Source organism: Sebastes umbrosus, chromosome 23, assembly GCF_015220745.1.
Source record: "Sebastes umbrosus isolate fSebUmb1 chromosome 23, fSebUmb1.pri, whole genome shotgun sequence".
NCBI classification, from domain to species: Eukaryota; Metazoa; Chordata; class Actinopteri; order Perciformes; family Sebastidae; genus Sebastes; species Sebastes umbrosus.
The window spans coordinates 17,075,771-17,088,632 of NC_051291.1; positions in this window are offsets into that span (position 1 = coordinate 17,075,771).

Here is a 12,862-nt window from a genome sequence, read left to right on the forward strand (position 1 = left end):
CCTCGCTTCCCTCTCATCTCATCTCTTCTCCCACTTCCACTTCACTCCCCACCTCTCCTCTTCTATCATTGTCTCCCCTCCTTCCATTGCTGCAGCTCTTCTCTCTTCCTCCCCTGTTGCTCTCTGCTATCCTCTCCACCTCCCCTCTGCGCAGCCTGTAGGTGGCACAGAGGCATGGAAATTGGCACAGAGTGCACGAGAGTGATCTGAAAAAGCCATTTCTGCTCTGCGGCCGTCACGAGAGACTCCGCTGTCGTATGCCCCCTCCGTTCTGCCGCACTCTCTCTCTCTCGGCTTGCACTCTTTTTCGCTCATCCTGTGCTCTCCTCACTCACAGTTATCTATTTTCACTCTTTCTATCTCGCCCCTCCCTTTTTTTTCCTCCCTACGATCTCCTCTCACACACACACACACACACACTTTCTCAGTCTTTGCCCGATTTATCTCCACTTTCTGATCTGACATTCACTATTTTGTCTGTGCTTTCCTTGTTACTCCATCATTTTGCTCCCTCCTTCCACTCTCCTCTCCTCTCATGTCCTCTCCTCTTCGTGACAGTCTTCAGATTATGCCATACCCTCCCAGGCGGTGGGTATTAATAACACGATGCCACTTGTACACAGGGACGGGAGGAGAGGAGGATGAGGGTAGAAAAAATATTGAGGGGAGTGGAACCTCCGACCTACCTATCTACCTGTAGCCTACTACAACAACTCACGTGCTGTATTCAGCATTTCCACAGCAACAGTTCCATCAGTACAACAACAGGGTCACATTATACTCGCCACAATTTAACAAAAATAATGTTTTCATTATGGCTGTAAAGGTTAACGTGATAACGCATTAACGCAAATTTGTTTTTAATGCCACTATTGACTGAGTGAATCTTTGCATGTAAACTATTAATAAAGAATTGATTCATTGTTTTTGAGAATCGATACAGTATCTAAAAACAGAATATCTCAATATTCGATTAGGGCTGTTGAAGTTAACGCGATAATAACGCATTAACGCAACTTGCAATTTTTAGGTTGTAGCGGGCTCAGTTTTAAAGCTAGAGTGAAGATACTGGCATCAAATGAAACAAAAAAAAACCTAAAGAATCCATTTGTACCAACCATGTCACACTAGCTTGTTGCGAAAGAGGATAAATAACGTTCCAAACTAAATTTTGGCGAGGAAAAAAAAAGCTGTCATGGCCATTTTCAAAGGGGTCCCTTGACCTCTGATCTCAAGATATGTGAATGAAAAATGGGTTCTATGGGTACCCACGAGTCTCCCCTTTACAGACATGCCCACTTTATGATAATCACATGCAATTATTGGCAAGTCATAGTCAAGTCAGCACACTGACACACTGACAGCTGTTGTTATCTGTTTGCCATGGTATGATTTGAGCATATTTATGTTAAATGCAGTACCTGTGAGGGTTTCTGGACAATATTTGTCATTGTTTTGTGTTGTTAAATGATTTACAATAATAAATATTTACATACATTTGCATAAAGCAGCATTTTTTCCCACTCCCATGTTGATAAGAGTATTAAATACTTGATCAAAGTTTCATTCAAGAAATTTATCAAGAAAAAGGTGGCACAAGTATTAAGTTTGCATCTCCCTCTACCGCTCCCCTCCTCTCTCATTACTACTACCCTCTTCTCCATCTCCTTGCTCCCTTGTCTCCTTTCCTTCAACCGCAGCACACTATACCTTCACCTTTGCTTTCCCCACCTTCATGAGATTTCATCTTTCATCTCTCCATCCCCACCTCCTCCGCGGTATTTCCTCTCCTCTCCCGTTCTCTCTTTCCTGTCCGCACGCCTGCCCGTTCATTCGTTCACTCTCCTGCCACCTAATGGGGTGCTGTTGCTATGGAAACGCAGGACGAACATGCTTGCATTCCAGCAGGGGAAAGACGATAGCTTGTAAAGTGTCTCCCTCGCCCTCTTGTTCACTCCCCTCCGTTTCTCTTTTGCGCACCGTCTAATTCAAACATACTTTTTTTTTTTTTTACATGAATGGGAGCCATTGTTGCAAAAAGCACAGAGTACATGACAAAATGTAAAAAGAGAGGGGACGATGAAAACACATTGATTAATCTAATGATGAATAATGAAGGACAGTATTAAGAAGGGTGGAAAGCATACGTACAGTAACTGCATGTATACATAACATTTACATATAGATTACACTCATACATACTATGAATACACACTGTACATTGGGTTTACAGGACTCATTAGACAGACGCTTCTCTGACCTGAATGCAGATTTTTGCTTCTGTATTTTCACCCAGCAGAATGCAGACTCTCTTTTCACAGTATTTCACAGAATATGTATTTATATTTTGAAGGGGAGATAAAACCCAATGCTGCATTTGACATCACGCTCTTTGTTTTCCTTTTCTTCACACATCAATGAATTTAGCTAACTCCATGCACAAATTTCTATTGGGAATTAGGTAAGACGGTGATTAGTTGTAGTTTTTTTCTGTGGCTGTGGGTGGTAAAGATGGATTTAACTGGTGTTTGTCAGCCAGCTGTTAAGAGCAGCTTGTTCTTCTTGTGCTTCTTAAGAGTCTGGATCGTTTTGGGGGAAAATAGTTATAGCGGCTCCTTTTCTCCTTTTATAGTTTGATTAGTTATGGATTCAAAGTTTCATCCAAATCAAACTGGTGGGTTAAATTTATAAAGCCTTTCTAATGCAGATTTCTTATGGCCGTAATGAGCTTATGTAGTCGAGCCAATGGTTTGTGTGCATTTCCCTTCAGTAGTGAAATGGCAGATGTGCATCTTCTCTGAAACACCATTACTTGCATCTTTCCACCTTTATTCATTTTTATTCCTTCTCTTATGCTCACATCTTTCTTCTATCTTTCTCAAAATGACAGAGAAGGGCGGAAGTCAACCGTGGTGCAGAGAACGTAAATTATATCCTTTTCTTTCTGAAAGTAACACAAGCACATGGACTGTTCTTGATCCAAGGGGCAACCTGCAGGACTGAAAAGTGAAGCCAATGCAGAAGTGCCTTAAACTGGCATTATTTCTAATGGCCAACAGGGGGCGACTCCTCTGGTTGCAAAAAATACTTCTCGCTGGATTAAAATGATGTAAACATGAGTTGATGGTCTCAATCAATAGTTCCAAGTCTTCTTCAATACAACCTGATGTTCATTTAGTAAATTATGGTCCCATTTAGAGTCAAATAGACGATAAAGAGGGGTATGCTTCAGGGCGCGGCTACCTTATCATTGACAAGTCACTACCAAGGAGTCGCTACAACGACGTTACCGACGCCGTTGTTTAGTGTTTGGTTGCACTCAAATACACTCTAAAGAGTTGACTGTTCATTTTTTTCTGGTAAGTACATTTTTTGTTTTAAGCGTGTTTTTCATTAGCCAAAATTTGCATCCAAATTAATATCCCAGTAAACGTGTATTACGGATTCAACTTGCTAACTAAGCTTAATTTAGCGTTTGCTATGCTAGCGGTAACTGGCCCCACTCTTCCTCCACCTTCTCGTCTGAAAATGGTCACTTCTGGACGGCCAAAATGCCGAACTCGAGGCGTCAAAACGTCCGTCCACAAACCAATGGGTGACGTCATGTAGACTACGTACACTTCTTATATACAGTCTATGTTCTTAACATTACGCATGAGATCAATTAAAAGGTCCCATATTGTAAAAAGTAAGATTTTCATGTCTTATAAAAGCAGGTTTAAGTGCTACATAACTACTGTTAAACTATCAAAACGCTCAATATACGGAGAAATACACACAGCCCGTATTCAGAAATTGTGCGTTTGAAACAAGCCATTTGTGATGTCACAAATATACAATATTTAGACCCTTACACGGTTTTAAACAAACATTCTAAATGTGTCCCAATTTATTTCCTGTTGCAGTGTATGTCAATATCATCAGCTGACAGGAAGTAAACATGGACCCAAGCTGTTGCCTAGCAACGCAATTTCGTTGCAGTTCCGTTGAAATGCACTAAAACGGAGCGTTTCAGACAGAGGGTGAATACAGGTATATTCAGGCTGACAGTATGAGGAAAATAAAGTTTTTTTTTAACATTACAGCATGTAAACATGTTCTAATAGAAACACAAAATACAAGTATGTACCTGAAAATGAGTAAGATATGGGACCTTTAAGACACAAAGCTGCTCATTTTAGTGACTTTTTCATCGTGGCTCTATAGATTACAGCACTTTTTGGAAGTGATTTCGAAAAAAAAAAAAATCCATTTATTTCCACCTGTCAAGCATCTGACAGCAAGGTGAAGAGATTTCTTTAGTAACCAGGCTTCAGTCATTAGCTCGTACATCAAACATGTCATGCAGGATACGAGGATGTCAAATAATATCAAATAATGCCACAGTTGAGACGAACAGTCCCGGTAATCTGAAAATTACAGGAGCTTGTGCCTGGAAAGAGTCTGATGTAGAGGCGCTTTGTATGTAAATGATTTTCTTGTTGGCTCTACGGATGGCAGCCATGGCGAACTGATGTACTGTTTGTAATTTAGAGGGAAAATAATTAATATGATAAATGAATACTATGAAAGCCAATTTAAGACTTCATCAGGGATCATTTTTTTTAAATACTATTTCAGCAACAGCTGAACGGGTTTATTGTTGCCTTTTATTGTGAAACAAGACGCATTTCTTTTGTGAGAGACTTGAAATTATACGACAAATAAAATATATTCTCTGTCACCTTTCTGTCTGACACTTCTACCACATGCTGATGAACTGCTGGTTCTCCCTGAAGGCTTTCACACCTCAAAAATGGACGGGCATCAACCCTCCATCAACAATATTTGACTTAGGAACAGGAGACAATCCGCCAATGCAGGTTGAGCAAACTAACTAACTAACTTTAAAAGCTTGTCGGAGAACTACGGTGGCCTTTAGGTAACGTAAAAACGCAAAAGGCTCAAACTAGAATCTGTTTTTGGTTTGTCCGTTCTAGACAGTTATGAATATTATATTCCATTTCTTCTAATAGATCTCCTGAAATGTTACCTTTAAGTGGAAGAACGTCAGCTAAATGTACTTAAGGTATAAAAAAAGGATCAATTATGCAATAAAATGTTCCCTGTGACCACTGTGATATATTACTGCATATTACACTATTAGATTGTTAATAGTGATATATAGTTAGGCAGTTCAGTCCAGTGGTTCCCAATGTAGGGTTTGGCTTCCCTCCAAAGGGTCACACAATGGCTCATGAGATGATTAATGAGGTATTCATTTTTTTTTTTTTGGACTCTTCTCTAATCTTTTCTTTTTCTGTGAAATATCAGATAATTGGTGCCTCTTTGGGGCCTCGGACACTCAATTAAATGAAGCCATCTCAGAAGTTTTCTGGGAGATTTCTCTCTGGTGGAATTAATCTGAAATGGGACAAGTAGACACAAGAGGTTGAAAGCCACTGGTTTAATCCTAATGCATTATGTTTCATTAGATTATCACCTTTTTTTCGGTAAAATAATAAACTTAAAATTAAGAATTAAAGCTGTTGGATAAATGCAGTGGAGTAAAAAAGTACTCTAATACGTAGCGAGGTAGAAGTATAAGGTATCATAAACTAGAAATTATCAAGTAAAGTACAGTACGAGTCGGTAAATGTTTTTACTTAAAAGGTGCTAAATACGGGATTGGGAGCGTTTCTATTGCCTCTCTACGGCTCTCAACATGGCAAAGGAGCGCCGTGGCTCGCAGATAACGGTGCTTACAGCGCCGACTGAGACAGTGTTTACCTAAGGACGGCGTTATCAGCTGTAACCGCCATATGAGAGTAATGCTGAGCAGCGTCCGGGAGCTAGCCAGCCTAGCTCTCATGCACGGACATGCACTAAAAGCATGCACGGCCGGTTCGGCTAAATGGTTGTTTGATGGTAAATTAATGCACTGAATATCGAATTTGGCAGGTTTAAGTACAGTACTTGAGTCAATGTACTTAGCCTACTTACTTTCCTCCACTGAATATAGGAGAACAGCAATGTGAGCGACTGAGAAGACATGTTTAATCACCACATTCATCCAACCTGTTGCACACAACACAATGCTCCCATATAAACAAAAAAGGGATGGGAGGTGTGTTTAGCGACGCACTATCGCTGGTCTTTATGGTCGTTCTGGTAAAATAGATCCCTAAATGTTACCGGAGGTTGCTGCAATGCAGGGAGATAAAAAAAAAAATGGGGCGATGGGAGGAAAAAGGAGGAAATGAAGGGAGAGGAAAGAAGAGCATAATGGTGAATAACAGAGAAAAGAAGGCTCGAGAGCAAATAAAAAAAACACTAACTCTAAGACAAATGCATGATGGGAGACCTCTATAATGGCTACTGCTATGGCCTCACAATATTCAATGCGAAGAGGCCTCGGGGTTATTATCATGCATTGCGATGACAACGTAGGGTCCAAAACACAGCCTAGCAACTCACTCGAAGAAACAAATTCCATTATCACTGCTTGTATGCATTTCCAGTTCAATTTAAGATAACAGGGGTTTGTGCTGATTGATTTTTGAATGAATGACTTCCTGGAGACTGATGTGTATTTGTGATTCTGGGGTTTTTTTCTCGCGACTAAATGAATTTGCAGAATGATTGTTTTTTTCTGTAAACACAAATGAACATTTTCGTGTGGGAGTGGGTGTAAATGGAAGAAATGCCTCTGCCTTTTCCTCCTCTGTTTGTTTGTTGTTTTGCTTTCGACTTGCTATGTCACAGGTATGACTCATTGACAGTCTTCCATGAAGTCAGCTTTCTCTTAGTCGGGTTGTCAACGTTGATATAATAATGTGTTAACGCAAATTCGTTGTAAAGCCACTAATTTCTTTAACGTATTAACGCAACTTCAGATTTAAGGTTGTAGCAGGCTCTGTTTTAAAGAAAGTGTGAAGATACTGGCATCATATGAAACTAGAAAAACCTAAAGAATCCATTGGTACCAACCATGTCATACTAGCTTGTCAAGGAGGTTCAATAACGCTCCAAACTCACGTTCGTCAGTTTTGGCGAGGAAAATCTGGCATCGCCATTTTCAAAGGGGTCCCTTGACCTTTGACCTCAAGACATGTGAATGAAAATGGGTTCTATAGGTACCCACGAGTCTCCCCTTTACAGACATGCCCACTTTATGATCACACGCAGTTTGGGGGCAAGTCATAGTCAAGTCAGCACACTGACACACTGACAGCTGTTGTTGCCTGTTGGGCTGCAGTTTGCCATGTTATGATTTGAGCATATTTTTTATGCTAAACGCAGTACCTGTGAGGGTTTCTGGACAATATTTGTCATCGTTTTGTGTTTTTAATTGATTTCCGATAATAAATATAGACATACATTTGCATAAAGCAAGCTTATTTGCCCACTCCCATGTTGATAAGAGTATTAAATACTTGACAAATCTCCCTTTAAGGTACATTTCGAGCAGATAAAAGAAATGTGCGAATAATCGCGATTCAATATTTTAATCGATTCACAGCCCCAGCTTGGACACATACAAGCCAAATAGTACACACACTGTAAGCTCATCTCACTGCCTCCCTCACACACACACATACATACATATGCAGCCGTAGCAGACAGATCAGAGGGCAGTTTGTAATTCCATTAGCTGAAAGGTCAGTTTCTCTCCATTAGCTCTGCGCCATCTGTCTGGACACATAAACCCTCGTGTTAACTTTAACTTTATAAACAATCCATTAAAACATGAGCGTAAACTACAAAACGGGCAGGCGCAGAATAGCAATGAAGCAGGGAATCGATAACAGTTGGAATTAGACGGGGGTTAAGGGGTGGGTGTGGATTCAAGCATTTTCGCTCTGCATGCACATTTTGTATTCATCTGAGTCAAAGTCCGTCGTAGATCAGAGAGGCGTATCGAATCCGTAGACATTAACAGACATTCAGCGGCGTAAGAAAATGAACACACCCTGTTATTTCTCCCTTTCTCTCCATCTCCAGCTAGGTGACATTTAATGGATGCACCTCGGCAGAATGCTAACAGAGCCCTGCAGCCACCGGGAGGGATAGAGGAGAGAGAGACAGTGGTGGGGTGGGTTACATTTCTTTCTTTTTTTCAAAGTTAAAACAGAGCAAGTAGAAGAGAGGAACCACAGGATGAGCCACTGAACTTAACCTTTGAGGGAGGGAAATAATAGATATGAAAGTCAGAAGCTTATTTCTGAGACTAAGATGGATATTTTGGGCAGAAAAGCGGAGGAAAGTGAAAGGTTAGAAGAGACTGAGGAGGAGAAGGGCAGAATGAAACTACATTAAATGGGGAGACATGATATGACAGGTAAAAAAGTTCCTGTCTCCAGTTGCAGTCTTGACTAATAATAATAATTATAATCCTCATAATCAGTTTCATTGTTAGCTGGCCACCAGACTGCTAATGATGCACTATCCCGGTTTGCTTTTTAATAAGTCAGTGTGAACGCACAACTGACCACAACTATGCAACTACCTATCTATTCTCCCCTTTTGGTCCAGACCAAATGAACCAAACTACAGGTGTGAAGGCACCCTAAGACATTCACTATGTTTTATAGCATAATAAAAAAAATGAAGGGTAGAAAGAGATTGAAAGAAGCGAGGGAAGAGGGAATTAAACTAGATTAAGTGGGGAAGTAAAACATGTAATAAGAACTGTGCTCAAATGAGCAAAATCAAAAAAAGGACCATGCGGACACTATATCAGACACAGTTTCATTTAGTTTGAGAGTTAATAATTTATGGGAGTAGTGTCAGGTTGAAGAGGCCTTCGTGGCTGAACTTCTACTATACTATAGCTTCATTTACAGTTCTGCATACACTGGGTCCCCTCTGTGTCTGCGCAAATCTAAAACCACGGCTGGAACTAGAAAAAAAGGAAAAACCCCATTCACCATTCCTCACCCTGCAAGGTAGCTGGACTGAAAAGCAACAAGGCTTCAGGCCTTGAGTATCGGAATCTAACACTACTGCTCCTAAACAGACATAAACAGGACATACATTTATTTTATAGCCGAGTTAAGTAGTTGTTTGCTTTATTTCTTTACATATTGAATAGGGATGTAACAGGTCACAGAATTCATGGTTTGGTATGTAGTTCGGTTTTGGGGTCACAATTTGGTACGTCTTCGGTAAAACAGGGGGAAAAAAAAAATTACAGCTGCTCATTTGCCATAAATCTTACTTTAACAGTTATGGCAAATATTTGCATATTGTCAATAAAACATAAATGAATAAATAACAGAAATGTATGTAATGTAAATGTAACCCAATTTTCCCCTGGGCATCAATAAAGTATTTCTGACTCTGATGTTTTTTATTTCGGCGTCCATGTTAACAGATTAGAGTGGACACACTGCCCGCTTGAGACGCGCGTCTCGGCTGCGTGTCCCAGCAGCAACAGACAGTGAAGGTGATCTATTGACAGTATATGGACATCATATCAGCTACACAATACAGTTTCCATGTCTAGACATCTGTAGAATATGTCACAGACAGTGAAAGTGATCTAGTGACTGTATATTAACTTCATACCAGCAAGACTTTACTACAGTTTCGAGGTCTATCCATAGAATATGTTACGGAGATGAAAAAAAGTAAAGTTAAGTAAACTTGTTTTTAAATCAACACTTCCTGCTTTCATTTCAAAATAAAAGCCCTAAAGCGGGTTTTCTTTGCACAGAATTCCTTCATTTGTTAACACAAGGCTTTTATTCTGAAATATGTGCCGGACAGTGATGTGGAACAAGCAGTGACTTGGAAAGCATCATCAATGAATACAGTACGGAGTTTTAATTGTGGATTATTACTATTATTTACTAATTACCACACGTTTCTGAACCTTTCTCTGTCTAAAATAAATGTAAATTATATTTATCATGAAGTTAAATGGCCATTAAAAGGCAAACTCTATGTAGAAAGAAAGGGCTGACAGCAGCAGCAGAAACACAGCCGACACGCAGCCAACAAGCGTCTAGTTTGAACACCAGACTCCTGCATCACGCAGCCACCACGCGACGCAGACGCCACGCGCTCCTGACGTTGGTAGTGTGCCCATGGCTTCATATTGAAAATACTTTCCAATGTATCAACATGTTCAAAAGAAAGTTTATTTGTGATATTTTTGGTTTGGCTCGGATGGAACTGTTTTGACATTCCGCTGACATCCATCAGTGGTTAACTCACCAAAATTGAAAGAAAGCAAAGTTCAGGACCACAGTGCCTTTTTCTTCATCCCTTTGGTCCTACAATGGTCCTGAAGGAAAAGTGCCGGAGAAAGAAAATGATGAAGAGCTAAGTGCAAGGGCCGAGGCAATTTTAGAAACCAAATTAGAAGGAATACAGCAGAGATGGTATGAGTCAGTAGGGAGTTGAGGGTTTTTTCTTGAATAGGCACTCGAGGTTGACAGTTGATTTTCTCGAAAACGTACACACTGGTCAGCTGTCCGGTTTAACGCCCACATCCACACACCTGCCAAACAACTTCCATCCTCAAATATATATAGTATATACACACACACTGTCTGACAACCATATCATCACTATGCACTCCCACACACAGGCCGACCACCCGCAAGCCAGTGAGCTATGTACCTCCACCTTCCTCACTTGGTTGCACATGATAAACAATGATAGAAAGACCGCCTCATGCCGTCAACATCTCGGCGAAAAAACAACCACAAACAAAGCCAAGATCATAAAAAATAACAACATACATTGCTTATACCATACATTATACATCACTTCTTCACAGCAGGCGAGCAGAAAGTGGAGTTAGTGAGCACGCTGCCGGAGGTGGCTGTTTAGTGGTTTGATGATGAAGCTCTGAGGTTCACGCTTGTAAAATATTTCTTATGATGACTTGCGTCGCAGGATGGTTTTTGACGTGTTTTCATCTCTCGGTGCATATACAAACACATGCATATTGATGTATTTATGATATTTTGTGGGGAGTTGTGGGGAAGTCTGAATGTCATTTCTCTTGTATCACAGCGTACGATGCAACTGAAAAAGAAAAGATTACTGAGCTCTCCTCAATTTAGGTGGTGTCTTTATTATCAACAATCTCCATTGACATCAGAAACTTGAAGGAGAAAACACAAGAAGCTGACCAGTCACCATTCTTGTGTTCTCTACACGGTATTGATCCATAGCCGCTGTTTGAGGGGGTGCATATCACCTATACAGTACCGGCATAGGACGCGTTGCTTGCTTCTGTATGCCATAACCCCTTAATGCTAAAAAAGGAGTGAAATAATATATCAAAAATAGGGATGTCAATCGATTAAAATGTTTAATCGAGATTAATCGCATGAAGGTCCATATTTATTTGAATTTATCGCACATTTTTATCTGTTCAAAATGTACCTTAAAGGGAGGTTTTTCAAGTATTTAATACTCTTATCAACATGGGACTGGGCAAATATGCTGCTTTATGCAAATATATGTATAAATGTATTATTGGAGATCAATTAACAACACAAAACAATGACAGATATTGTCCAGAAACCCTCACAGGTACTGCATTTAGCATAAAAAAATATGCTCAAATCATAACATGGCAAACTCAAGCCGAACGGGCAGCAACAGCTGTCAGTGTGTCAGTGTGCTGACTTGACTATGACTTGCCCCAAACTGCATGTGATTATCATAAAGTGGGCATGTCTGTAAAGGGGAGACTCGTGGGTACCCATAGAACCCATTTTTATTCACATATCTTGAGGTCAGAGGTCAAGGGACCCCTCTGAAAATGGCTATGCCAGTATTTCCTCGCCACAATTTAGCGTAAGTTTAGAGCGTTATTTAGCCTCCTTCACGACAAGCTATTATGACTCGGTTGATACCAATTGATTCCCTAAGTTTTTCTAGTTTCAGATGATGCCAGTATCTTCACTCTAGCTTTAAAACCGAGCCCGCTACAACCTAAAAATTGCAATGCGTTCAAGAAATTAGTGGCGTTAAAACACATTTGCGTTAACGCGTTTTTATCGCATTAACTTTGACAGCCCTAATCGAAAATATCGAATATCATGATATAATGTTTTGTGATACCATATGGTTTCTCAAAAACAATGTATGGATTTTTAATTAATAGTTTAAATGCAAAGCTTAACTCAGACAATACTTCATTTAATTTGCTTTTACTCAGATGTTATGCATATGATGTTGTGTTCTTTATACTACAATAGTTTTCCTAAAATTAAATTTAAAAAAAAGAATTGCAATAAATATCGCCTTGCTTACAGTATTGCAATATATTGAATCGTAACCCCTGTATCATGATACGTATCGTGTCACCAGATTCTTGCCCATACACAGCCCTATAATGCTAAAGAAGAAATACAGCTTTAATAGTGAGAACGGAGAGCAGAGAATCATGGCCACATTAAGAGGAAGACAGAAGGGGTGATAAAGAGAGAGAGAGAGGAGTGGTTCCAGCAGGAGAAAAGAGAGGAAGTCTCTTACAGGGAGAAAGAAATTACTATAGACGAAAAAAGAGAAGGGTGGAGAGAGAGAGAGAGAAAGAGAGAGAGAAAGAGAGGTGGAGGGCTTAGAATCACCACAGGGAAAGGTGGAACTCTCTTTAAAGTGCAAATTGATTAGAAGGGCTAGCGGCTAGGAGTGTGTGTTGCTGCATAAGAGGTCTATATATATATGTGTGTGTGTGTGAGTTCTGTATTTAAGTGTGTTTTTTTTATAGCATATGTGTGCACTGTATGTATTATGTCCCTGCAACAGTGTGTGTGAGTCACTGCATGGATGTCGAGAGAGGTCGAATGGGTGAATGTGTGTGTGTGTGTGTGTGTGTGTGTCCCTGCGGCAGCTTCTATAGGATTGTGTCTATGTG